The sequence below is a fragment of the Rhinatrema bivittatum genome, chromosome 3 (genome assembly GCF_901001135.1).
Source record: "Rhinatrema bivittatum chromosome 3, aRhiBiv1.1, whole genome shotgun sequence".
Lineage (NCBI taxonomy): Eukaryota > Metazoa > Chordata > Amphibia > Gymnophiona > Rhinatrematidae > Rhinatrema > Rhinatrema bivittatum.
The window spans coordinates 316,694,706-316,721,444 of NC_042617.1; the positions used below are offsets into that span (position 1 = coordinate 316,694,706).

At 46.9% G+C, this 26,739-nt stretch overlaps 1 protein-coding gene across 2 annotated transcripts in view; it reads left to right on the forward strand.

Annotated features, from left to right (window-relative positions):
- The window catches only part of HS3ST5 (heparan sulfate-glucosamine 3-sulfotransferase 5), a 348,445-nt gene that overhangs the window by 145,937 nt on the left and 175,769 nt on the right, over positions 1–26,739 (forward strand). For both annotated transcript variants that reach the window (XM_029595236.1, XM_029595237.1), the window contains exon 2: positions 5,083–5,276. The gene's annotated coding sequence lies outside the window, so the exon portion shown is untranslated. The remainder of the gene's footprint in view (positions 1–5,082; positions 5,277–26,739) is intronic.

Genomic DNA, 26,739 nt, shown 5'->3' on the forward strand with positions numbered 1-26,739 from the left:
ACCCTAGAAATCTGTGTAGGACCTTTTCATATAGGAGTACATACCACTTTTATATACTGGTCACTGCTACTGATAGTGTCTATGAGGGTTAGGAGAATCTAAAAAGAAGGCAGGAATGACAAAAGTTGAAAAAAGCTGCAAGTAAGAATGAAACACGATGAAGAATGACTGTGATGAAAATTTGCCAACCTTTTTATTTTATTCCTGCTTCTTGTTTGCATTGTATATCTGCACGTGATGTCCATTTTGCAACACACCCTATGCCTTTTTGCTAATTTAGATTTGGTGAGATATGCCTGTCCTTCACTTCCTTTAGAGATATACCAATGCCAAAAATGATAATCAAAGATGATGATTCAGAGGAACTGAAATCAATCTCAGTGAACCTGAAAGATGTACTTGGGAAAATTGACAAACTAAGGAGTAGCAAATCACCTGGACCAGATGGTGTACATCCCAGAGTGCTGAAAGAACTGAGAAATGACTTGTGGACCTACTATTGGAAATTTGTAAACTATCAATAACATCATCTGTGCTATGGTATTTGAAGACGGGAAGGTTGTCAATGTAATGCCAATTTTTAAAAGGGATCAAAGAATGATCCAGGAAATTATAGAACAGTGAGTCTGACGTCTATACCAGGTAAAATGGTAGAAACTATCGTAAAGAACAAAATTGCTGAACATTTAGATAAATAAAGTTTAATGGGACAAAGCCAACATAGATTTAGGCAAGGGAAGTCTTGCCTCACAAATTTGCTACAGGGCATAAATAAACATATGGATAACGGTGAACCAGTTGGTATAGTGTATCTGGATTTCCAGAAAGCATTTGACAAAGTCACTCATGAGAAACTTGATAGGAAATTAAAATATCATGGGATAGGTAGCAGTGTCCTGTCGTGGATTGGGAATTGGTTAAAAGATGGAAAACAGAGAGTAGAATTAAATGATAAATTTTCCCAATGGAGAAAGGTGAATAGTGGAGTGCCCCAGAGATCTGTTCTGGGACCGATGCTTTTAAATATATTTATAAATGACCTGGAAATGGGAACAATAAGTTGGATGATCATATTTGCCGATGACCCAAAATTATTCAAAGTTGTTAAATCACAAGAGGATTGTGAGAAATTGCAAGAGGACCTTGCAAACCTGGGAGACTGGGCATGCAAATGGCAAATGAAATTTAATGTAGACAAGTGCAAAGTGATGCACTTAGGGAAAAGTAACTCAAATTATAGCTACACAATGCAAGGTTCCACATTAGGAGTCACCACTCAGGAAAAGGATCTAGGTGTCATCGTTGAAAATACGTTGAAATCTTCTGCTCAGTGTGTGGCAGCAGTCAAGAAAGCAAATAGAATGCTAGGGATTATTAGGAAAGGAAGAGAGAATAAAACAGAGAATATCATAATGCCTCTGTATCACTCCATGGTGTGACCTCATCTCGCTTATTGGGTGCAGTTCTGCTCACCACATCTGAAGAAAGATATAGCAGAATTAGAAAAGGTACAGAGAAGGGCAACCAAGATGATAAAGGGGATGGAACAATTCCCCTATGAGGAAAGGCTAAAGAGGTTAGGACTTTTCAGCTTGGAGAAGAGATAGAGGTCTATAAAATAATGAGTGGAATGGAACGAGTAAACATTAATCAGTTGTTTACTCTTCAGAAAAGTTCAAAGACCAGGGGACACACAATGAAGTTACTAGAAACATATTTAAAATTTATAAGAGAAAATATTTTTTTACTCAATGCATAATTAACCTCTGGAATTTGTTGCCAGAGGATGTGGTAAAAGCTATTTGTATTAGAGATGTGAATCGTGTGCCCGATCGTCTTAACGATCGGGTTCGGCTAGAGGGGGGGAAAAATCTGATCGTGGGTGATGTGGGTGGTGTGAATCGGAATTGGTTCCGATTCACATCATTTTTTTTGTAGTGAGGCCCGACCCTTTAAAATTAACCCCTTATCTTCCCCCACCCTCCCGAACCCCCCCAAAACTTTTTACGATTACCTGGTGGTCCAGTGGGGGCGCAGGGACCGATCTCCCGCTCTCGGGCCATCGGCGCTATTTTGGCTGCCACTCAAAAATGGCGCCGATGGCCCGATAAAAAAAAAAAACCCACCCGACCTTTTAAAAATGACCCCTTAGCTTCCCCCACCCTCCCGAGCCCCCCAAAACATACCTGGTGGTCTAGTGGTGGCCCCGGGAGCGATCTCCCGTTTTCAGGCCGTCGGCTGCCACTCATAAAGATGGCGCTGATGGCCCTTTGCCCTTACCATATGACAGGGTATCCGTGGCATTGGCCAGCTCCTGTCTCATTGTAGGAGCACTGGATGGCCGGCGCCATCTTTACGATGACGGCAGCCATCTTTAAATACGGCGGCGGCCATCTTTACGAAGGTGGCGACCATCTTTAAAGATAGCGCCGGCCAGCCAGTGCTCCTACCATGTGACAGGGGCCGGCCAGTGGCACGGATATCCTGTCATATGGTAAGGGCAAAGGGCCATCGGCGCCATCTTTATGAGTGGCAGCCGACGGCCTGAGAACGGGAGATCGCTCCCGGGACCACCACTAGACCACCAGGTATGTTTTGGGGGGATCGGGAGGGTGGGGGAAGCTAAGGGGTCGTTTTTAAAGGGTCGGGTGGGTTGTTTTTTTATCGGGCCATCGGTGCCATTTTTGAGTGGCAGCCAAAATGGCGCCGATGGACCGAGAGCGGGAGATTGTTCCCCGTGCCCCCACTGGACCACCAGGTACTCGTAAAAAGTTTTAGGGGGGTTCAGGAGGGTGGGGGAAGGTAAGGGATTCGTTTTATAGGGTCGGGGTGGGTTTAGGGGTTTTTTTGGTGTGCCGGTTTTCCACGCCCTCCCCCCTCCCCCGATTTACGATTTTTCACGATAAATCGGGGGAATTTCTATTGTATCGTGACTCTTAATGATTTTTGACGATTTAAAATATATCTGACAATTGTTTTAAATCGTCAAAAAACGATTCACATCCCTAATTAGTATAGCTGCATTTAAAAAAGGTTTGGACAAGTTCCTGGAGGAAAAATCCATTAACAATTATTAAGGTGGAGCTGCAGAAATCTACTGCTTATTCTTGGGATAAGCAGCTTGGAATCTATCTACCCCTCGGGCTCCTGCCAGGTACTTGTGACCTGGGTTGGCCACTGTTGGAAACAGGATACTGGGCCTAATGGACCCTTGGTCTGACCCAGAATGGCATGTCTTATGTTGTTATGTTCTATAATCAAGAGCTATTTTACATAATGTTTATAATGTTAAAATTCACAATAACATTTCCCAGAATTTCATATTCCAATAATAATTTAATTTTGCATGATCATTTCCCATCAATGTTTTGTTACATTTATATATATGCACATATATATATGTTTTTCTGTGTGTTTGTAGATATATATATATGTGTGTATGTTTTTAGATATATGTGTGTGTGTGTGTATATATGTGTGTGGGGGGGGGGGGGATTTATTTATATAGACATTTTATATACCGTCGATCCATGTAAAGATCACAACGGTTTACAAAATAACATTCATAGCTATAAATCAGCAGGTAATGGCAAGTTACAGGATTAGTATTCACCAACAGGAATCATTTGAAAATACAGTATCAACACTTTCAACCTATATGAAAGCAATACAGCAGGAACTATCACATATTAAACTAACATTAAACCCTAAAAAGACTGAAATAATTTGGTTAAGTAGAAACTCATCGATAGCTAAACCACCGACTCTATACCTGGGTAATTTCAAAATTACTCCCTTAAATCAAGTATGGGATCTAGGTATCCAGCTAGATGAGAAAATTACAAGGAAAAAGCGCATCAATTAATTAATTAACACAGATTACGCCAAGTTGCGTATATTACATCAGTTGCAGCCTTTATTAACTTTTGAGGACTTACGTACTGTATTGCAGACTCTAATTTTCTCAAACCTATACTACTGTAACTCCTTATTTTTCAGTCTTCCCGCATGTCTCTTAAAACCATTACAATTATTACAAAATACCTCAGCAAGACTGTTGTTAGAAATAGGAAATTTGATCACATTACACCCTCGCTGATCTCTCTGCACTGGCTGCCAGTACAATCCCGAATCTATTTTAAAGTTTTAATGCTAATATTCAAAATCATCCATTCCAGTAATACCAGTATGATATGCCTGACACTACAACCATGCACACCGCAGTGAACACTAAGATCCCAAAATAAAGGGCTATTGACTATTCCCACAACATGGAGCAGAGATCTGTTGTAAGTAAGAGATCGAGTGTTTTCCATAGCGGGTCTGAAACTTTGGAATTCTCTACATGAGAAGTTACGTTTGGTACCAGACAGAAAGAGATTTAAATGTGGGCTAAAATCATGGCTTTTCAAAAACGCATACAACCTAACTAACATCAGAATGTAGAGATCGACTATAATAAGAAGGACAAGAGATACTAATTGATAAAGGAGGAACACATTTTAACCAGAGATTGTAAAAAAAACTCCATAAACTGACCAAAATGTGAAATTTGTTATTTTAATTTATTTTCTATACTTCACATCTCGAGTTCTAGATCTTTAGATATATATGTGTCTATGTTTTTAGATATATATGTGTGTGTGTGTATGAATGTGGGGGATATAGATATATATGTGTGTGTATAGATATATATGTATGTGTGTAGATACTAGATATATATGTATGTGTGTGTGTATATATATATATATGTGTGTATGTATAAAGATATATGTATGTGTGTATGTATGTGGAATAATGGATTGATATATATATGTACATATATATGTGTGTGTGTGTGTGTGTATAGATATATAAGTGTATATGTGTGTGCATTTGTGGGGGTATAGCTAGATGTGTGTGTATATATATATATATATATATATAGTATGTGGAGGGAGAGGTTGTATACAAACACACAATTCTTATGCAAGACAGTTTTTGTTATTTTTCTCTTGTCAGAAAGAAAAGGAAGAAATGATTATTCACAGGGCCATACATGTGCTTGTGTGTTGAAGTTTGGATGTTTCCTTTCCCTTGCAGAGAAGAGAAGCTGCAGAGTATTCAGATGTGCTTTCTGGTCGCAGGTCACCTCCATCGCTTTGCTGAAGTCACCCAGAGGCACTGAGGGGCTCTGATGATGCTCCCAGTCGCTGCCAGAGGACACATTCCTCTGAGGACTCCACTCACCCCAGCTAGATGGAGTGGGCCTTCTGCACGTGTATACAGATGCTAAGGTGGGTCTGATGCTATGTGATCCTTTGAGACGTGACGAGAGGGCCACTGCATGTCTTGTTACTCGAATCGCAAGGGGAACTGTCTCTGCTTGTATCCTTTCGCCATGGGACGGGCAGGGTCTTTTCACAGATGCTTGGGTACATGTAATGATATAGCATTGGGTAAAGCTGGAAGAAAGCTGTCATACGGTTGGCTGTTCCTCCATTATTCATGGTCCCCTCCCACGCTCCTCAGCCCCAGTCTCCATTCATTGTGGGTTGGTGATGAAATGTTTGAGTACCTGCAGGGTTGGAGTTCCCCTCCTGTTTTCCTGCCAGGCTCGCAGTTTTTGGACTCAAAGCTTTCTATGAAATTCAAGGTACAGGCTGTAGTGAAATCCTCCTTTTTCATCTGACATTGATTAAAGAGATGGCGTTCTTTCTTGGGCAATGACACACTTACTTCTGTGATTCATGCCTGAGTTATCTCTATCCTGCATTCTTGTAAGTCCTTTATTTGGGCTTATTAAAGAAAATGTTGTTTAAGCTGCAGTTAGTGCAGAATTTGGCAGCACAGCTGTTCACTGATACCGCCAAGCTTTCTGTGGACCGTTGGTGCAGGTTCAAATTGCTTTAAACCTTTGCACGATTCGGGTCCCTGTTATCTGGCAGAGGGTCTCTCTCACTCATTTTCCTATACATGGTCTGAGGAATTTTGGTTGGAGCTTCCCCCTCCCAAGGGTTCAGGTTAGCCACCACAAGGCAAAAGGTGCTTTCTGTATTTGTCTGCACTCTTTGGAAGCAGATCCCCCACAGCTATGCATTCACATGATCTTCATTTTAGGAACGAGGATGCTGACGGCAGGTGTGCCTTTCCCTAGGAGTCTCTTCCACATACTCATGTACATATGACAGATGAACATATGATTTTTGCAATTTGCATGTATGTTGTTTTTCATTCTGCTTATTATCTTGTTTGATATTGTCTGTTTGGTTGGGAAAAATAAAGCATTGTAGAGGCACTTGCTGTGAATAGCCACTAGGTGGCAGATTATATGGTGAAAGAGCACTGTGCATTGTATGTAATGGGAACGTTCTGGAGGGAGTAATGTGTATTGGGTTCTAATTCTATGGCGCCACAAGAGGGCTGAGGAGGGGGCAGTGCTCTTGGAGAGAGTCACCAGAAGGCTGATGAGCCTGGCTACCCTCTCCTCCTTGGAGGGGGCTCTGCAGGGACTTTCCCCCTCAAAGGGAAAGGAATGAGGCTGGAGTGGTGGTAAAACTCCTGTGGGAAAACAGCCTGGGTCCTGAGGGAGGTGGAAGCGGAGAGATACCTGGAGGACCAGAGAAGGAGCTACAGCCTTAAAAAGCACTTTGACGTCGAGGATGCAGACGTAATGCGAGGTGTCACCCTCTATCTCAAGAGTGAGGAGTAGATGGCGAGTATTATTTGAGACGTAGCTGATTGTTGTAGGGATATTAGATAAAGCTGCAGTTTGGATGCAGAAGCCTGTGAACCCTGATCCAGTCACAGCCTGTTACTACCCTTTGCATGTTTTGGAAATAAGGACTACTGGAGGATAAAACTAGGAAACTATTTAACAAGTTTCATGGGGGAGATCCAAGGGGTAGGTTTCCTTATCCAGTTCAGAAACTGTTTACCCCTCTGAGCCTGGGCCACTACATCATCTGCCTGATCCAGCTCAGTCTCAGTAACACCAATTCCTTGTGGGGGCTGCAGTGGGATTTATTTTACTTATTATCATCAGCATTTCTAGGCAGAGGAGAGCAAGACCAGTGGTACTGAATGTGGCAGACAAGGAGAGTGTCTTCTCCTGGGTCCCCGTGGATTCACCAGGGAGAGCATAAACGTTTCCACCTCATGCTCCGAACAGAAACCTTCAAGCCTTCACACACCTGCTTCTCCAAGGAGAGCTTCCATCTTCCTCTCGTTCATTTTCTTCTCTGCTTTGCAGCTCTCTCACCTCTTCCTCTGCTTGCTGTCTCCTAGATGTTGTCATCAGATCTATTTTGGTGTGTTATCCTTTGAGGGGTTATCATGTTAACCTCATGTGTTTCTGCTTTTGGGGGAGTAGTAGCTTAGTTTAAATGTCTGAGTTAGAACAGCTAAGGACTGTAATGCCCTTCTACCATGCATTCTCCTTCCCGTCACCAATGCACGCCGAACCTTCCTCCCAGCACCACTCTTTCAGCCATCAACTGAAGTTCAATCACTGCTTTATTCCCTGCTTAAGCTGGATGTGGTAAATCTGAGGTGGGGAGCAGATCTGCCAGGGCTCGGACACAGTTCCTGACTTCTGGCTGAGGATGTAAGAGGGAGTCCATTAACCATCTGGAAAGTTGCAGCAGGCTGAGTTTCATTTTATAGCCAGGCTCTTTAGTGCGATTCTGAGCAATTGCTGTTCTTGTAATCTGTTTCAGTGGCTCTGTACTGGAGCCTCTGGCATCTGCAGCTTTCTCAGTAATCAGCCTTGTGCAAGCAAAGGTTGAATTTAAACTCCTGATAGGTGCAAATGTGCTGACAGACAACAGGCATACTACAAGGAAAGAAGTGAGCTGTGTGCTCTTTGAAGCTTTACATCTACAATGTCTTCTTATTATTCTAATATTGACCCAATACTATCACAGTAAATTATGAGCCTATCACAGCCTGCAGAATCTAGCATTCTCCAGAATGCTTACTAGACCTCTGCCTCCCTGGAAGGCCAATCCATATATCAACCAGCTCCCACAGGCGACCAACCTGTCCATCCACCACCTTCCCTGAGAGATTGATCTGAGCATCCAGCACCTGCCCTGAGAGATTGATCCGAGCATCCAGCACCTGCCCTGAGAGATTGATGCGTGCATCCAGCACCTCCCCCTGGAGATTGATCCGTGCACCCAGCACCTCCCCCTGGAGATTGATCGAAGCATCTACCACCTCCCCTGAGATATTGATCCGTGCATCCACCATCTGCTTTGAGAGATTGATCTGAACATCCACCACCTCCCCCAAGAGACTGATCCAGGCATCCACCACCTCCCCCGAAAGATTGATCTGTGCATCCAGCACCTTCTCCGAAAGATTGATCCGTGCATCCAGCACCTCCCCCGAGACTGATCCGTGCATCCAGTACCTCCCCCGAGAGACTGATCCGTGCATCCACCACCTCCCCTGAAAGATTGAGCCGAGCATCCAGCACCTCCCCGGAGAGATTGATCCGAGCATCTACCACCTCCCCTGAGACATTGATCTGTGCATCCACCACCTGCTCTGAGAGATTGATCTGAACATCCACCACCTCCCCGAAAGATTGATCCGTGCATCCAGCACCTCCCCCGAGAGACTGATCCAGGCATCCATCATCTCCATCGAAAGATTGATCTGTGCATCCAGCACCTCCCCTGAAAGATTGATCCGTGCATCCAGCACCTCCCCCGAAAGATTGATCCGTGCATCCAGCACCTCCCCCAAAAGATTGATCCGAGCATCCAGCACCTCCCCCAAGAGATTGATCCGAGCATTCAGCACCTCCCCTGAGAGATTGATCCATGCATCCAGCACCTCCCCCAGTAGAGAAGCTGATCCATGCATCCACCACCTTTTCTGTAACAAAACATTTTCAGAAGTTATTCCTGAATCTATCCCCTTGGAACCACATATCAGGAGACCATGTTCTAGATGTTTCTTTTCAGTGAAAGTGATTTATTTCTTGTGCATTATTTATACCTTTAAGATATCTTAATTTTCTGTCACATTCCTCCTGCTCTCTTCTGTTCTAGGATACATATTTAGGTCCTTAAGCCTCATCTCCTATGTATGGCTTTATCACCTCCTCTTTTCTACTGCTAAGTCCTCTCCCCAGGCACTCTAGCACTCCTCCGGCTGTGCCCTGCAACTGAATCAAGAATGAACACCACATCTGCACAGCAAAGTAAATCGGTGTAGGCTTGCGTGAGGGAGCAGCATAGGCACTGTCCATTGTACTGACACCTGTATGATACACCTGTGTTTCCCAACCTTTGTGCCTTCAGACCTGATCAGCGTGCCACGGAAGAGTTACTGCTGCCTGATGCTCAGATGCAGGCCAGCTACTGAGCTCTGCTTCTCAGGACCTCACAGCTACAAGAGAGTAATGTGTAGGAGCTCCTTTCTGGGAACATGAATAACCATGCATGCCTCTTCTTCCTAGTTACAGCCTTAGCACTAGAGTGTTAAAAATTAATGGGCAGTGTGCAGGACCGGATAGCTGGGTCCCACTTTGTGAGCCACACACATTGCATACAGCACCTCTCCTCCTCCTCTTTCCTTTCCTGAGCCACCTCCTTTGAGTCCTCCCAACTTCGGTGATATCCCCAGCCTGAGTGAGCATTGGATTTGACTCACTGGTGTTGGGAGCAGCAGCAGTGAAGGAGCTCTGGCAGCAGCCAAGGTTACTAACTGAGCTCGCTGCCTGTGCCACACCACCTTCTCCCTTCTCCTGCACTTGTACATTATTCTCTGTTATTCTCACGATGCTTTATTTTATTTTGCTATTAAGATCCCTCCTTTTTATTATTTTTTTTTTAGTTCCCACATGACGTTATTTTAGTATTTTTTAATGCTCAGTCGCGTTGTACTAATGTTCACATTGTTTTTATAATTGGTGTGTATCATGAATTATGAATGTTTTAATTTTTAAACTGCTGTGACCATTGGAACAACGCTGGATAAATATTTTATGAATGAATAGAGGGAGCTGGTCCATTTTGGCAGGTTCATTAGTGTCTCAGCTCCCTCTCTCCCTTTGTTTCAAAGTTGGGAACAGAGACCTAGGGTCAGTGCTTCCCTATGAGTTCTCTCCATGCCCACACTGCCTGCTCTGCCGAGGTTGCTATGCCTCACCACATTTCTCTTAATGTAGGTGTGTGTTGGACTTGAAAAGGTTAGGAAACACTGCAGTACTATTTTAGCTAACATCTTTTATGCAAAAGTCACCCAGCATTCCTTAAAGTTATTTATAAATTAATAGGAGAGAATAAAATACAATTCACCATGCACAGATAGGGAGGAAAGTGAAGTCTTGTGGCAGGATTTACAGAGATGGGGGTGATAGGAGAGGTTCCTTTCAGACATGGGAGCATGCCAGTTATCCATGTCTTTCCTAATTAGTATACAGAATGATTAAAATAAAGAGGACGAGCAGAGAAACATTGCAAAACAATGGTGGAGTGAAATTATGGTAACAATAGGGACACAATTCAGGCTCTGGTTCCGGTCCGGATTGTCCCTGCTCAAGTTTCATCTCTGTCCTTGTGGCAGGATAAGACATATTTTGCTGCTCTCACTGCTGTTTCTCCTCTCCCCCAGGATTATAATGAGTTTTTCCTGCTTGTTCTTTTATGGGAAGTCTTGGATTTTCTCTCTCTCTGCTTTGTGAAAGAAGCAGCTCTGATATCTTTATATTTTGCACAGCACAGGAGGAAATGCATTTCTATTTCTCTTCCTATGGTGTTGCATTGCATGCAGAGTTGGGCATCTTGGGGCATCCAGTTTAGTTTTCATCTGCATCTTTCTATTTCTAGCCTTTGCTCACATCACTGAGGGTCTGTCTGTCTGACTCTGATTTTGCATTTGTGACTGAGGTAAGGTATTCAGCTGGTGTGTATTTTTTCCATAGGGTTCTGCAACTGTTCAGATTGTTCTGTTTTCCAATTTGTTCCTCCCAATATGAGGTTTATTGGTGTTCTATGGCACATTTAAATATTTGTATTGCCATCTTTTTTAGGGCTGGGTTGTAGATGTTTGAGTTCTGGGTGTTGGTGCTGGATTGATATAGCAGGTTTGCTACACAGGTGCTGAGTGTGCTTCCTACAGAGTTTTCTGTTGTCACAGAGCGCTGGTAATGGAGGGAGTTTGTGTCTCTCTTACTGAGGTGACACCAGAATGTGAATATTCTTTTTTGCATGATGAGAAGTAAGGGGAAGCTCCTAATTCTGCACTGCATCCATTATTAGGGGAGTTTCTGTGGACGTGGAGTGTTACATATCTGGGGGTGAGAGTGTGGTGTTGTGCCATAGAGTGCTGGCAGTTGAGGGTATTTGTTTCGCTGTTACTGAGATGACACCAGAATGTGAATATTCTTGGTTGCATGGTGAGTAGTAAGGGGAAGCTCATAATTCCGCTCTGCACCCATTATTAGAAACAGTTTCTGAGGACGTTGAGTGATACAGAGCTGGGGGTGAGGGTGCAGTGTTGTGCCATAGAGTGCTGGTAGTGGAGGGAGTTTCTGTCTCTGTTACTGAGGTGACACCAGAATGTGAACATTCTTTGTTGCATGGTGAATATTACGATCCTGCCCACAGGCTCTTCACCTACCAGATGCCGGCCCAACGCTGTAGGATCCTTCCTTGCGGCCTAGGCTGCCTCTGGACCATGCTGCTGCTGTCCCTTCACTTCCACGGTTTAGCTCTGCTGCCAGGACTCTGCCTCTTCGCGGCTGTATGACACAGTCATTCATCTTTGCGACACCGAGCCACTGCCGGGATCCCCTCATGGAGCGGCAGGAATTCGCTGCTGCCACTGCCTGCTTCCTCTTCCATGCGGCAGGGATGCCACTGATGCAGCCTGCCTCCTGGACTCTCCAAGGGCGCAGGCGCGGGCGCGTGCCTCTTCTACAGATTTAAAGGGCAGCGGTAGGAAAAGCCCCGCGGCCCTCAGCAATGACGTAATCCATACACGCCTGGTTCAGCCCAATAAAAGGGCTGTTTCAATTCTTCAGGGCCTTCGGATCTGGTCAGCACAGTGGTCTGTGGTCTTCATTCCGATCCAGGGCCTCCGTAGTCTTCCTGTGCCTTGATGGATCTTCGTTCCATGTTCTTCGTGTTCCTGGTCTCCTTCATCTTGATGTTCCTGGTCTCGTCCCTCGTCAAAGCTCATTTGTCACTTGTTCCTTATTCCTGTTGTTCCAGATGTCCTGATGTCCAGTAGTCCTGATGTTCCATGTCCTGATGTTCCTGATGTCCAATGTTCCAGCCCTGAATCCATCTTCCTCATCTCCAGCTCTTCGTCCAATTCCCAGGTTCCTTGTCTGTCTACCTTTCCTGGCATGCCACTGTCGTGCTCCGTGACCAGCCCATGGGGGGCTATGTATGGTGCCTCGTGGCACAAGGCCTACCTTCTCGTCTAGCTTCTGAATCCTGAGTCTTGAATCCTGTCCCGGTCTTCGGAGTTCCTTGTGCCTGCTTCTGTCCATGCCCAAGACTCTGCCAGAACCTGCTCCACTTCAGCGTGGTCCTCGATCAGCCACCGGTGGCTGTGTAGGGAACGCCTCTGTGCAGGCCTCTCCTGAATCTTTGTCATGTCCTGGCTTCAAAGTTCCACTACTTCGTCTAGAGTCTGCTTTGCCTTTGGCGTGGTCCACAACCAGCCATGGGCGGCTGTGTAGGGCACGCCGCGATGCAGCACTCACCCAGTACTTTCTACTGAATCCTGAACCCTTGCCTGAAACCTCCAAGTAAACTGAATCCTTGTCTGAGTCTTCTGAGCAACCTGAATCCTTGTCTGAGTCCTTTGAGTAATCCGAGTCTGCATCCGAGTCATCTGAATATCCTGTCTACGTCCAAGTTTTCTGAATATCCTGAGTCTACGTCTGAATCTTCTGAATATCCTGTGTCTTAATCCGAGTCTTCTTGTTCCTGCCTCAGCCTCCATCTGACCTCACACCCTCGTCATTCCCAAGCGGCGGGTCCGGAAGGGCTATCGAGTGGCCAGAGGGCTACTCTCAAGACCAGCATTGCGCTGCTGGGTCTCATTGGTGCATGTAGGTCCAGTGGAGGGCTGAGCCTGCCTTGCTCCTGTTCCAGTCGTTCCTTGCCTTGTCTTCAGTCCAGCCTTGTTCCTGCTCTGCCCGTGCTGGTACTTTCTCACCTCCCACGGTGTGTCTTGGGGCTCCTCCCTGAGTCATCCCATGGTCCAAGGGCTCACAATCCCCCTTGAGAAGTGACTGTGCCTCCACGACTCGCAACAGTGAGTAGTAAGGGGAAGCTCCTAATTCTGCTCTGCACCCATTAGGGGAGTTTCTGTGGATGTGGAGAGCTGGGGGTGAGGTTGTGGTGTTGTGTCACAGAGTGCTGGCAGTGGAGGAAGTTTGTGTGGCTGTTACTGAGGTGACACCCGAATGTGAATATTCTTTGTTGCATGGTGAGTAGTAAGGGGAAGCTCCTAATTCTGCTCTGCACCCATTATTAGGGGAGTTTTTGGACATGGACTCTGCAGTAATGAAGGTGCAGGATTTCTAGTAGACTTCTGTCCCATTCTGTATAGTTTTGGGGTAATGATAGACCATAAACCTCACTCCCGTATTAAAGGATTGCTTGAATGATGTTATTGGATAATTTTAATTATAGTTTTAGTGGGGGGGTGGGGGGGTTGTGTTTGTCTAGAAGTTTCTTTGTTGCATGTAGGGCTCTTAAAGCTTTTCCTTGTAGTGTTTTGTAGAGATGGGAAGGATTGGTGGAGGGGAGGGAGAGAAGACAGTGGTAGCATCTTTCAGACACCAAGAACAGCTGTGACTGGATTACGAAATGAGACAGAGAGCTGGAAAGGGAACCTGGATGAGGGGAGGCGAGAGCAGCAGCACTCCAGGTCACCTTTCTACCCTCTGTACGTGGAACCGTAATATTTCTGCTTATGGGACCATATGTTCTCTTGCAGACGCAAATTTTTCTTCTGGGAACTGTTGCCTGGAGCTGCAGTATGTTATAAATTATTCCATGCTGTAAATTTTCTGGCATCGGGCTCTTAAACATGAGCATGCCTCACACACATTACAGTCATTTCATGGGATTTTTATCAACACCTTGAACCGTCGTATACTGCTGGCACATTATTCTACAATTACAGAGCTTCCCCTGACATGGTATCACCTCTGCAGGAGGAATCAATCTGAACAGACACAGGCAGTGCTGATCTGGGCACCTTGGCTGAATTTCACAGCTATTTGTCATTTTTCAGAATTTTACACTCTGTATTGAGCTGCTGTTTGCAGTGATTAGGAAAGCAGAGAGTAGCTCCCTGAGGGAAGGCTTTTATCATGCAGGGAGTCAATCAGTACAGAGCCTGAGGTACACCTCCCATATATTCCTGCTGCAGAGAACCCTCCCCAAATTTCTACATTGTCAAAGGAATGAGTGTCAAGAAAGCTTGCCGAAGCTCCAGGGGAGGTAGGAGGGTAACTTCTGACCTTTTTTGTTTATGAGGTATAAGATGGGGGTGGAAAATAGAAAAGCTAAGGGCAGGGCAGCTTGCTCTGCAATACAGGTGAGTGAGGTGGATAACTTGTGACCTCTCTATGAGGTGTTGGAAAGGTGAGAGAGGTGAGCAGCTTGCTCTGGAATACAGGTGAGTGAAATGGGCAACTTGGGTCCTCCCTATGAGCTGTAGGAAAGGTGAGGGAGGTGAGCACTTGCTGGGGGATATAGGAAATGTGAGGAAGGTCAATAGCTTGCTCTGGAATACAGGTGAGCAAGGTGGACAACTTGTGTCCTCTCTATGAGGTATAGGAATGGTGAGAGAGGTGAGCAGCTTGCTCTGGAATACAGGTGAGCGATATGAGCAATTTGTCTCCTCTCTATGAGGTATACAGGAAAGGTGAGGGAGGGAGGCAGCTTGCTGTGGGATATAGGGAAGGTGAGGAGGGAGGCAACTTGCTGTGGGATATAGGAAAGGTGAGGGAGGCAGCTTGCTGGGGGATACAGGAAAGGTGAGGGAGGGAGGCAGCTTGCTGGGGGATACAGGAAAGGTGAGGGAGGGAGGCAGCTTGCTGGGGGTATAGAGGAAAGGTGAGGGAGGGAGGCAGCTTGCTGGGGGGATACAGGAAAGGTGAGGGAGGGAGGCAGCTTGCTGGGGGTATAGAGGAAAGGTGAGGGAGGTAGGCAGCTTGCTGGGGGATAGAGGAAAGGTGAGGGAGGTAGGCAGCTTGCTGGGGGATACAGGAAAGGTGAGGGAGGGAGGCAGCTTGCAGGGGGCTACAGGAAAGGTGAGGGAGGTAGGCAGCTTGCTGGAGGATACAGGAAAGGTGAAGGAGGTAGGCAGCTTGCTGGGGGATACAGGAAAGGTGAAGGAGGTAGGCAGCTTGCTGGGGGATACAGGAAAGGTGAGGGAGGTAGGCAGCTTGCAGGGGGTATAGAGGAAAGGTGAGGGAGGTAGGCAGCTTGCTGGGGGATACAGGAAAGGTGAAGGAGGTAGGCAGCTTGCTGGGGGTATAGAGGAAAGGTGAGGGAGGTAGGCAGCTTGCTGGGGGTATAGAGGAAAGGTGAGGGAGGTAGGCAGCTTGCAGGGGGTATAGAGGAAAGGTGAGGGAGGTAGGCAGCTTGCTGGGGGATACAGGAAAGGTGAGGGAGGTAGGCAGCTTGCAGGGGGTATAGAGGAAAGGTGAGGGAGGGAGGCAGCTTGCTGGGGGTATAGAGGAAAGGTGAGGGAGGTAGGCAGCTTGCTGGGGGTATAGAGGAAAGGTGAGGGAGGTAGGCAGCTTGCTGGGGGTATAGAGGAAAGGTGAGGGAGGTAGGCAGCTTGCTGGGGGTATAGAGGAAAGGTGAGGGAGGTAGGCAGCTTGCTGGGGGGTACAGGAAAGGTGAGGGAGGTAGGCAGCTTGCTGGGGGGTACAGGAAAGGTGAGGGAGGGAGGCAGCTTGCTGGGGGATACAGGAAAGGTGAGGGAGGGAGGCAGCTTACTGGGGGATACAGGAAAGGTGAGGGAGGTAGGCAGCTTGCAGGGGGTATAGAGGAAAGGTGAGGGAGGTAGGCAGCTTGCTGGGGGATACAGGAAAGGTGAGGGAGGGAGGCAGCTTGCTGGGGGTATAGAGGAAAGGTGAGGGAGGTAGGCAGCTTGCTGGAGGATACAGGAAAGGTGAGGGAGGGAGGCAGCTTGCTGTGGGATATAGGGAAGGTGAGGAGGGAGGCAACTTGCTGTGGGATATAGGAAAGGTGAGGGAGGTAGGCAGCTTGCTGGGGGATACAGGAAAGGTGAGGGAGGGAGGCAGCTTGCAGGGGGATACAGGAAAGGTGAGGGAGGTAGGCAGCTTGCTGGAGGATACAGGAAAGGTGAAGGAGGTAGGCAGCTTGCTGGGGGATACAGGAAAGGTGAAGGAGGTAGGCAGCTTGCTGGGGGATACAGGAAAGGTGAGGGAGGTAGGCAGCTTGCAGGGGGTATAGAGGAAAGGTGAGGGAGGTAGGCAGCTTGCTGGGGGATACAGGAAAGGTGAAGGAGGTAGGCAGCTTGCTGGGGGTATAGAGGAAAGGTGAGGGAGGTAGGCAGCTTGCTGGGGGTATAGAGGAAAGGTGAGGGAGGTAGGCAGCTTGCAGGGGGTATAGAGGAAAGGTGAGGGAGGTAGGCAGCTTGCAGGGGGATACAGGAAAGGTGAGGGAGGTAGGCAGCTTGCAGGGGGTATAGAGGAAAGGTGAGGGAGGGAGGCAGCTTGCTGGGGGTATAGAGGAAAGGTGAGGGAGGTAGGCAGCTTGCTGGGGGGTACAGGAAAGGTGAGGGAGGGAGGCAGCTTGCTGGGGGATACAGGAAAGGTGAGGGAGGGAGGCAGCTTGCTGGGGGATACAGGAAAGGTGAGGGAGGTAGGCAGCTTGCAGGGGGTATAGAGGAAAGGTGAGGGAGGTAGGCAGCTTGCTGGGGGTATAGAGGAAAGGTGAGGGAGGGAGGCAGCTTGCTGGAGGATACAGGAAAGGTGAGGGAGGTAGGCAGCTTGCAGGGGGATACAGGAAAGGTGAGGGAGGGAGGCAGCTTGCAGGGGGTATAGAGGAAAGGTGAGGGAGGTAGGCAGCTTGCAGGGGGTATAGAGGAAAGGTGAGGGAGGTAGGCAGCTTGCAGGGGGTATAGAGGAAAGGTGAGGGAGGTAGGCAGCTTGCTGGGGGATACAGGAAAGGTGAGGGAGGGAGGCAGCTTGCAGGGGGTATAGAGGAAAGGTGAGGGAGGTAGGCAGCTTGCAGGGGGTATAGAGGAAAGGTGAGGGAGGTAGGCAGCTTGCAGGGGGTATAGAGGAAAGGTGAGGGAGGTAGGCAGCTTGCTGGGGGATACAGGAAAGGTGAGGGAGGTAGGCAGTGTGCAATCAGATGCTGACTTGCTGAGCACTGGTAGCTGGTATATATGTTCATTTGCCCTTCTCTGTTTATCTTTAGCGAGGTGGAACATGCATTGGGAATTGGTACACGAGTGTGCTTGGGGGATAATATTGTCCTTGTACAGGTCACTAGTGAGACCTCACCTTGAAAACTGTGCTAGGTCTGGAGGCTGCACCTGCATAAAGACATTGAGAGGATGGAGGTTCAGAGAAGCTGCAGCACAAACCTCATATATTTTAAATATATTGACTGGAGGAAAGGGCGAGGAAGACAAGATAGAAACATTGATGTGCTTGAGAGGTTTAAATAATGTATGGGCGTGTGAGAAAGGCAAATTCTAACACAAGGAGTGGTGATGAATAATCTGCCAGGAGAAGGATGCAGAGGAAATCTTTATTCACTGAGAGGGTGGTGGGTCCTGGAATAGCTACTGGCTGACATGGTGACAGCCAAAACTGTGACGGACACAGACTGCAGTGGTGAGGGCCGGGCGGGGGGGTAGAAGTGAGGGGGGGGGTCGGGGGTCAAGTGTGGAATTTAAGAGGAAGAAGAAATGACACCGTACAGCGGCCTCAGACTTCCAAAACAGAGCAGCCGTTGTGTTACAGCCTTAACCTCCAGAAGCAGGGGTGACTAGTCTTGTAGGATGAAATCCCTGCGTGTGTGTGTGTGTGTGTGTCTCTTCTCTCTTCTCTTACAGCTGCCCAGGGACCACTGTAACATACTCTGCACACTGCTATAAGTCCTGCCCCAGCTCTGCCCCCCAGAGTGCCTATGTATAACCCCCTGTCCATCAGCTTCGGGGAGAGTGGGATAACTCACCCGGTCTCGACTGGCGTGTGAGCTGGGGGCAGGGCAGACCTGCAGGGCCAAACGGAGCCGAGGCCACTCACACAACCTTTTCCACACAGTCACTGTCCACTACAAGAAAATAATTCACTGAAATAAATTCCCTCCAGAAAAATTTGCAGAAATCGCAGTTCCAAAAAAGAATCCAGAATATACCACTCAATCCCTTTCACAAAGTCAGATCCCAGCTCTATGTACAATCTCTCTCCAGCCTTCAGCTAGACCCTATTTCCTTAGCATTCACAACAATTTAACTCGTTTGTTTCACACAATTTTTAGGACTGAAACTCCCCAACCTTGCTCAGAGCATGCAATCAGGTTCCTTTCTGGTCCTGAGGGCCCTCCTTACAGTTCCCCTGAACTGTAAGGAGGGCCCTCAGGACCAGAATAAACTCCCAGAGTAACTTCCTTAACTGTCTCTTCACATTTCTTAGGCTTTCCTGAGACCCCTGCGAGGAATCTCTGCCCAACTCCTTCTCCTTCCCGGGAGAGGGTCGTAGCTGCCTCCTTCTCTTACCCTGCTGACTCTGAGGGAGCCCCAGCCCATATCCCAACCAGGGTAATATACCCTTTCCAAAAACCCTGCCCCTAGTGCCTGAACCATTCTGTCGGTAACCTTTAGTTACTGGTCCCTTCCCAGCTCCACCAACTCATTCTAGGACCTCCCATAGGGGGAAAACCACCTTAAACACAGCATACTCTCTGCACATTGCACTTCCCACTCTTTCTGTAGCAGACAGCTGTTACACCTCCTTTCTGTATGCATAGGAGACCCGTGAAATCATGTTCCACTCGTGAAATCATGTACCCGCCGAGGGTTTTTTTCATATAAAACCAGGTTTATGTAGTAACACAGAAATGACGGCAGAAAAGGACCAAATGATGCATCCAGTCTGCCCAGCAAGCTTCTTATGTTAGCATCTGCCGCATTGTGCAGGTTATCCCCATGTTCCTCTTAAGGGTAGCAACTGCTGCTCTGTACAGTTATCCCCAAGCCTTGTGATAACCCATAACAATTTACTGCTAGCAGCATTTTTACTGGGTGATGAGCTCTCTGCTTCAACGGCAGGGGAGAAAGACTGATACTTCACGCATATCCAGCATAACTCTCTGCTTCAACGGTAGGGGAGAAAGTCTGATACTTCACACATATCCAACATAGCTCTCTGCTTCAACGGCAGGGGAGAAAGTCTGATACTTCACTTTCAATGCATATCCAGTATAACTCTCTGCTTCAACGGCAGGGGGAATGAAGAAAAGTGGATCTATATACAGACAACAACCAACAAGGACTGAATTACATGGTCTGGGTAAACAAATAAGCATGGGTGTAGCTTGCTTATTGTGGCGGTTACTACCCCTAACTAATTAAGCTAAATATTTCACTTAGATGCAGTTCCAACACTGCTCTCTACATTAATGGTGGAGGTAGAAGGGAAATAGAACCAAAAGGTTTCTAAGAGCCAAGAGTAACAGATAAGTATGAGAAAAAAAAAAGTGCGAAACTTGCTGGGCAGACTGGATAGGCCGTTTGGTCTTCTTCTGCCGTCATTTCTATGTTGTTTCCTGAAAACTCAGACGGTGCTGCTTGACGTGTTTTGCTTATGGACTTCATGTAGAAGCAGTCCTGTGCTTTTTTCTCTTATGTCTGCATATCAGTATCCCGGACGGTAAAAGTCAGGGCCTTCGTTGGTTGTTGTCTGAATTCAAATTTTCTTTTTCCCCTGCTATTGAAGCAGAGAGCTCTGTTGGAGTTGCATGAAAGGTATCAAAACTTAGTAGTTAAGGGTAGGTTTTATGCCTGCAAGTGCCTGTGAAAATTACCTCCATAGAGGAGAGCAGCTATCAAACAGTCAGACAGTGACAGGTTTTACCCAGTATTTTCAAGGCTTACATGTACATCATTTTCCTTTGAAGATCCTGGAATACTTGGGCTGCGTACTCACACACATTCATTTGCTGCTCTTTGGAAGGCGTGACTTACCCTTGTACGTTTATGTGCAGGGAGCCTAACTTTCCAAACTCTCCGCAGTACAGCATCAGTGCATGTGCAGAGAGTCATGCCCACATTTTAGAAACTGAACATAAGCATTGCCGTACTGCATCAGACAGGGTGCATTGAGCCCAGCATCCTGTCTCAACAGTGACCAGTCCAGCTCACAAGTACAGAGTACCAGGCAGATCCCATAAAATAGACCTATTTCTTGTTACTCACCCCGAGGGGCAGCAATAGCTTTCTTTAACTGGCTAATATTGTGTTATGGACTTTTCCTCCAAACGTCTTATAAACCCCGCTATGCTCGTCGCCTTGATCACATCCTCTGGCACCAGATTTCACAGCCTGATATTGCGCTGAGTGACAAAGTGCTTCTTATGATTTGTTCTGAATCTGCTGGCTGTTAGTTTCATACAGGGTCCCCTTGTTTTAATATTATTTGAAAAGGTAAATAACAGTCCTTTATTTCCTGGATCCACCCCACTCATGATTTTATAAACTTCTATTCTGTACCTCCTCAGCCGTCTCTTTTCCAAGCTGAAGATCCCTCGCCTGTGTAGCCTCTCATCATAGGAGAGATGCCCCATTCCCTTTGATATTTGTCACTCTCCTCTACAACTTTTCTAATTCCACTATGTCTTTCTTGAGATGGAGGCGACCAGAGCTGCATACAATATTCAAGGTGTGGTCACACCATAGCTCCATTCGTTTTTAGATTATTTGTAATATTCTATTTGCTTTTTTGACCACCGCTGCACCCTGAGCTGAGGATTTCAACATATTGTCCACAAGGACTCAGAAGTCCTTTTCCTGAGTAATGACTCCCATACAGAATTCAGCATTGTGTACTTGTTGGGATTTTTTTCCCTCTATGCATCTCTTTCCACTTTTCCACATTAAATTTTATCTGCCATTCAGTTTTCCAGTCTTCTAGTCTCACAAGGTCTGCAGTTCCTCATAATATCCCCTCCTAATTTAGGAATGAGGAGGGCAGAGGAACACAAGGGTCATAGGACTAATTCTTTAACTTTCTCCCACTCCAACAAAGTCAGAGGGCCCCAGGACAGGGGCTCAGGTGACTCTCAATTTTGTGTGATGGGGGGGCACCATGTGCAGTCAGAAAGGCCAGAGAATAGACTCAGGCTAGGGTCTGGCTGGATATTCATAATCAAGAGTTAAAAGGGGCACTTGGGGATGTCAAACCATAACAGGGAGACAAAATACATTCTTTGCTTCAGTCTTCACTGAGGAAGATGTAGGAAAGATAGCCAGGACAGAAATGATATTCAAAGGTGATGATTCAGAGGAACTAAAACAAATCTCACTGAACCTAGAAGATATACTACGGGAAAATTGACAACTAAAGAGTAGCAAATACCCTGGACCAGATGGTATTCATACCAGAGTGCTGAAAGAACTGAAACATTAAATTGTGGACCTGCTATTAGTAATTTGTGAACTATCATTAACATCATCTATGGTGCCTGAAGACTGGAGGATTGCCAATGTAGCACCAATTTTTAAAAGGGATCAAAGGGTAAGCCAGGAAACTACAGAATGGTAAGTCTGATGTCTGTGCCAAGCAAAATGGTAGAAACTATCATAAAGAACAAAATTGCTGAGCATATAGATAAGCATAGTTTAATGGGACAATGGCATCATGGATTTACATAGAAACATAGAAACATAGACATGACGGCAGAAGAAGACCAAATGGCCCATCTAGTCTGCCCAGCAAGCTTCACACATATTTTCTCTCATACTTATCTGTTTCTCTTAGCTCTTGGTTCTATTTCCCTTCCACCCCCACCTTTAATGTAGAGAGCAGTGATGGAGCTGCATCCAAGTGAAATATCTAGCTTGATTCGTTAGGGGTAGTAGCCGCCGCAATAAGCAAGCTGCACCCATGCTTATTTGTTTTACCCAGACTATGTTATTAGCCCTTATTGGTTGTTTTTCTTCTCCCCTGCCGTTGAAGCAGGGAGCTATGCTGGATATGCGTGACGTATAAGTCTTCTCCCATGCCGTTGAAGCAGAGAGCCATGCTGGATGTGCGTCGAAAGTGAAGTATCAGGCACATTTGGTTTGGGGTAGTAACCGCCGTAACAAGCCAGCTACTCCCCGCTTTGTGAGTGCGAACCCTCTTTTCTTCTCCCCTGCCAAGGGAAGTCTTGCCTCACAAATTTGCTACATTTTTTTGAGGGCGTAAATAAACATGTGGATAAAGGTGAGCCAGTTGGTATAGTGTATCTGGATTTCCAGAAGGCATTTGACAAAGTCCCTCATGAAAGACTTCTTAGGAAATTAAAAAGTCATGGGATAGGGGCAGTGTTCTGTTGTGGACTGCAAACTGGTTAAAAGATAGAAAACATTATAAATTTTCCCAAATAGCGAAAGGTGAATAGTGGAGTGCCTAGGGATCTGTTCTGGTTTCTAATATATTTATAAATGACCTGGAAATGGGAACAAGTAAGGTGATCAAATTTGTTGATAACACAAAATTATTCAAAGTTGTTGAATCACAAGAAGATTGTGGGAATTTACAAGAGGACATTGCAAAACTGGGAGATTGGGCATGCAAATGGAAAATTAAATTTAATGTGGATAACCGTGAAGTGATACGCGTAGGGAAGAGCAACCCAAATTATAACTATACAGTGCAAAGTTCCATATTGGGAGTCACCACTCAGGAAAAGGATCTAGGTGTCATCATTGAAAATACTTTGAAATCTTTTGCTCAGTGTGCAGCAGCAGCCAAGAAAGCAAATACAATGCTAGGGTTTATTAGGAAAGGAATGGAGAATACAACAGAGAATATCATAATGCCTCTGTATCGCTCCATGGTGTGACCTCATCTTGAGTACTGTGTACAGTTCTGGTCACCACATCTCAAGAAAGTCATTAGAAATTAGACTTAGAATTAGAAAAGGGTACAGAGAAGGGCGACCAAGATGATAAAGGGGAATGAAAGAAAAAGTAAGTACAAAACCTGGCTATGTGCACATTTTTACGTGCACTGAGCCCAGGTGAGTTTTAGAACAGCCATTGATGCACATGAAACTGGGCTTTTAGTATCTATGAATGGCTTTGAAAATGCCTCCTTCATGGATAATTTTAGAACTGTGTGCATTGCTCCAATGTGCAAGGGTATTTTATTCTCATGGACTTTGCACCAGTTTTCAAAGAGAAAGTGTGTGCATTCTTTCTCTTTTAAAATTATGCCAGGAAAGCTGCTCACACAGATTTCCACCTGCTGCTGATTTGTGAAAAATTATGCATATACTTTTGGAAATTGCCTCTGGTGCACAGAGGTACTTCATGCGTACATTTGTACAAATTTACACCATTTCTATGAGTATAATACTGTTTCATTTTCCAGGTAGATTTGGGAAAGTCACTTCTTATCATTTGGAGTTGGCAACAAGAAATGGGTCTACCTGTACCCCAGATTGGCCACTGTCAGAGACAGAATCCTGGGCTCAGTGGACCTATGGTCTGACCCAGCATGGTATTTCTTATGTTCTCAGTATTTCCAGAAGATTCCATGTCACCATTCTTATTTTGTCTGGCATGGAATCCAGTGAGTATTTTTAATAACTCCTTGGCCTATGGATTTAGTCTTAATTCTAGAGACACCAATAATTAACAAATAACATTGCACTTCTGTTAGTAAATGACATGAAGCTTTATAGCTCCTGTAAGCATCACTTAATGGAACAAGTCTGAGCACTGAAGAGCTTTTCAGATTGCAGCAGGATGACATTTGGCCTATTCAAATGTCCTAAGGCAACCTTTCTGTTGCGCTGAGGGTGGACCCTTGTCCTGGGGCAGAGATGGAACGCCTCCTGAGAGGGAACAGGAGGAAACTGCCCCCAGGGGGTAAAGCACTGGAAGAGACAGAAGCTGGGAAGAGCTTCACCACTGGAAGCCCGAGGTCCCCCTGGGAGGAGCCCGTAGGGACCCGGGCTGCTTGGACTTAGGTGAGCCTCGCAGGGTCTCCTAAGAGAATGAAAGTCCGGCATGCCCACGGAGACAGGGGGAGTGCGATCGCGTTCAAAGGTGGCTGTTGGTTGGAACCAGAAGAACCAGAGCAGAGTTGGTGATGACAAAGCAAAGAACAGAGCAAGAATCTGGAGACGAAGTCAGGCAAAGGTCAAGATCCAGAGGTCAGTCCAAGGCTAGGTCAGCAAAGCAGGGGTCAGGTACCGGAGGTCAGATGAGGTCAAAGGCAGGCTGAGGTCTTGAGACAGGCAGCAGGCAGGCAGGTCAGGAACAAGCTGAGGTCTTTGAGGCAGGCGGCAGTCAGGCAGGCAGGTCAGGAACAAGCTGTGGTCTTTGAGGCAGGCGGCAGGCAGGCAGGCAGGTCAGGAACAAGCTGTGGTCTTTGAGGCAGGCGGCAGGCAGGCAGGTCAGGAACAAGCTGTGGTCTTTGAGGCAGGTGGCAGGTAGGCAGGCAGGTCAAGAGCAAGCTGAGGTCAGTACCAGTAAGACAGTCCGAGGGTACTATCTGGGTAGACAGACAGACGAACACAGGAATAAGCAGGACACAGGAACTAGGATGCAGGAACAGAAATGGAACAGAAGAATCCTGGAATGAGACTAGGAACAAGTAGGAACAGGTACAAGTGCATAGGCAATCTTAGAACAAACTGACCCGATTGCCAAGGCAAGGAAGCAGAGACAAGAACTTCTTATATCGAGGGATCAATCAGGGAGCGCCGTGGAGCTAGGACCCACCCTTGGCCCTACATGAGTCCGGGCAGTCTGCGCGTGCGTGCGTATGGGCATGGATAACATGGCCGAGGACGCCGAGCCTCGGCATGAGGCCTGGCGCTCAGTGGAAGGCCCGACGACCGCCGCTGCAGGACGCCGGGGCCTGGCAGGATTGGCAACTACTGCGAGGGAGGTAGTCCCGGGACCCGCTATGAGACCATGAAGGTGAGCAGGCTCGCATGCGGGACGGCCGTGGGCGGGGCTCGTAACAGTACCTCCCCTTCTAAGCCTCCCCCTACTCGGCTGTGGTTTCTCAGGGTTCAATCTATGGAATGTCCTCAGAAGATCCTTATCAAGGATGTTTTGGGAGGGTTCCCACGAATTCTCCTCGGCCCCATGGCCCTCCCAGGTTAAGAGGTATTCCCACTTGCCTCGGCATCGCCGGATGTCGAGGACCTCTCTTACCTGGAGAGAAGTGTCAGGTTCTGCAGAGATACGCAGAGCAGGAGGGTCTTTGTGGAGGGCTAAGAGAGGACCAACGGCTTCAACAGGGACACATGAAACGTGTTGTGGATACCCAATGAACGAGGTAGCTGGAGTTGATTTGAGACAGCTCCCACTCTTTGGATCACAGGAAATAGTCCGATTTATTTCCGAGACAGACGGTGAGAGGGAAGTCTCAGTTGAATGTGTTGAGCACTCAGCCTCACTTTCTGGCCAGTTCAAAAGAGTGGAGCGGGTCATCTATGAAGATCAGAAGTGCGCTTGGCGCATTCAGCAGTTCGTGAAAGTCACTCTTTTACCCAGGTCCACACTTGGCAAATGGTTTGAGCCATGGATTGAGCCGCTGGAGAAGGAACTGTCAGAAGAACAGGAAGAGGCAGTCGGGGATGCCATCCGAAGACTATTGCAAACGGGTATGTGTCAGTGGCTGCTGCGACATGGGTACTGTGCGACAGCTCAGCCCAGGGGAGAAGATCCGACCAATTGTTTTGCTGATTATTTACATAGGAGTGTAGGAATGTCTTCAAGGTCCGATTGGTCCTTTCGGCCTGCCCATTGGCCTGGGGATGGTATGCCGACATATAACTCAGGGAAATGTCGAACTTTCAACACAAGGAATGCCAATACTTGGTGGCAAACTGTGGTCCCCGATCGGATATTATCTCCTTGGGGAGTTCGTGGATGCGAAAGATGTTCTTCAGGAAGAGCTTCGCCAGTTCTGGGGCTGAAGGAAGGCCCGGAAAGGGGATAAAGTGACCCATTTTCGAGAAGCGGTTGATGACGACCCAAATCACCATGTTATTCTGGGAAGGAGGTAGGTCAGTAATAAAGTCAGTCGAAATGCTGGACCATGTTTTGATAGGTGCTGGGAGAGGCTGGAGAAAGCCCCAATGCTTCCCAGTTGGTGGCTTTTGCTGGGCACAAGTGGGACATGAGTCCACATAGTTTCATGAATCTTGCACCATATTAGGCCACCAATAGTGCCTTTGCAGCATTTCCAGTGTCCTGGCATGACCAGGGTGGCCTGCCAGTTTGGAGTCATGGGCCCACTTTAAGATGTGTTCACGTAGCTGGCGGGGAACGACTGTCTTCCCAACAGGGACTGTGGTAGTCGCAGCAAGGGAAATACAAGCAGGGTCAATAATGAAGCTAGGAACGTCCGGGATGTCCTAAGGCTCGAATGATCTGGACAGCGCATCAGCGCACAAGTTCTTGGAACCAGGACGAAAGCACATGTTGAAATCAAACCTTTCGAAGAATAAGGCCCACCGGGTCTGACGGGGGTTTAACCTCTTTGAGATGTTTGAGGTT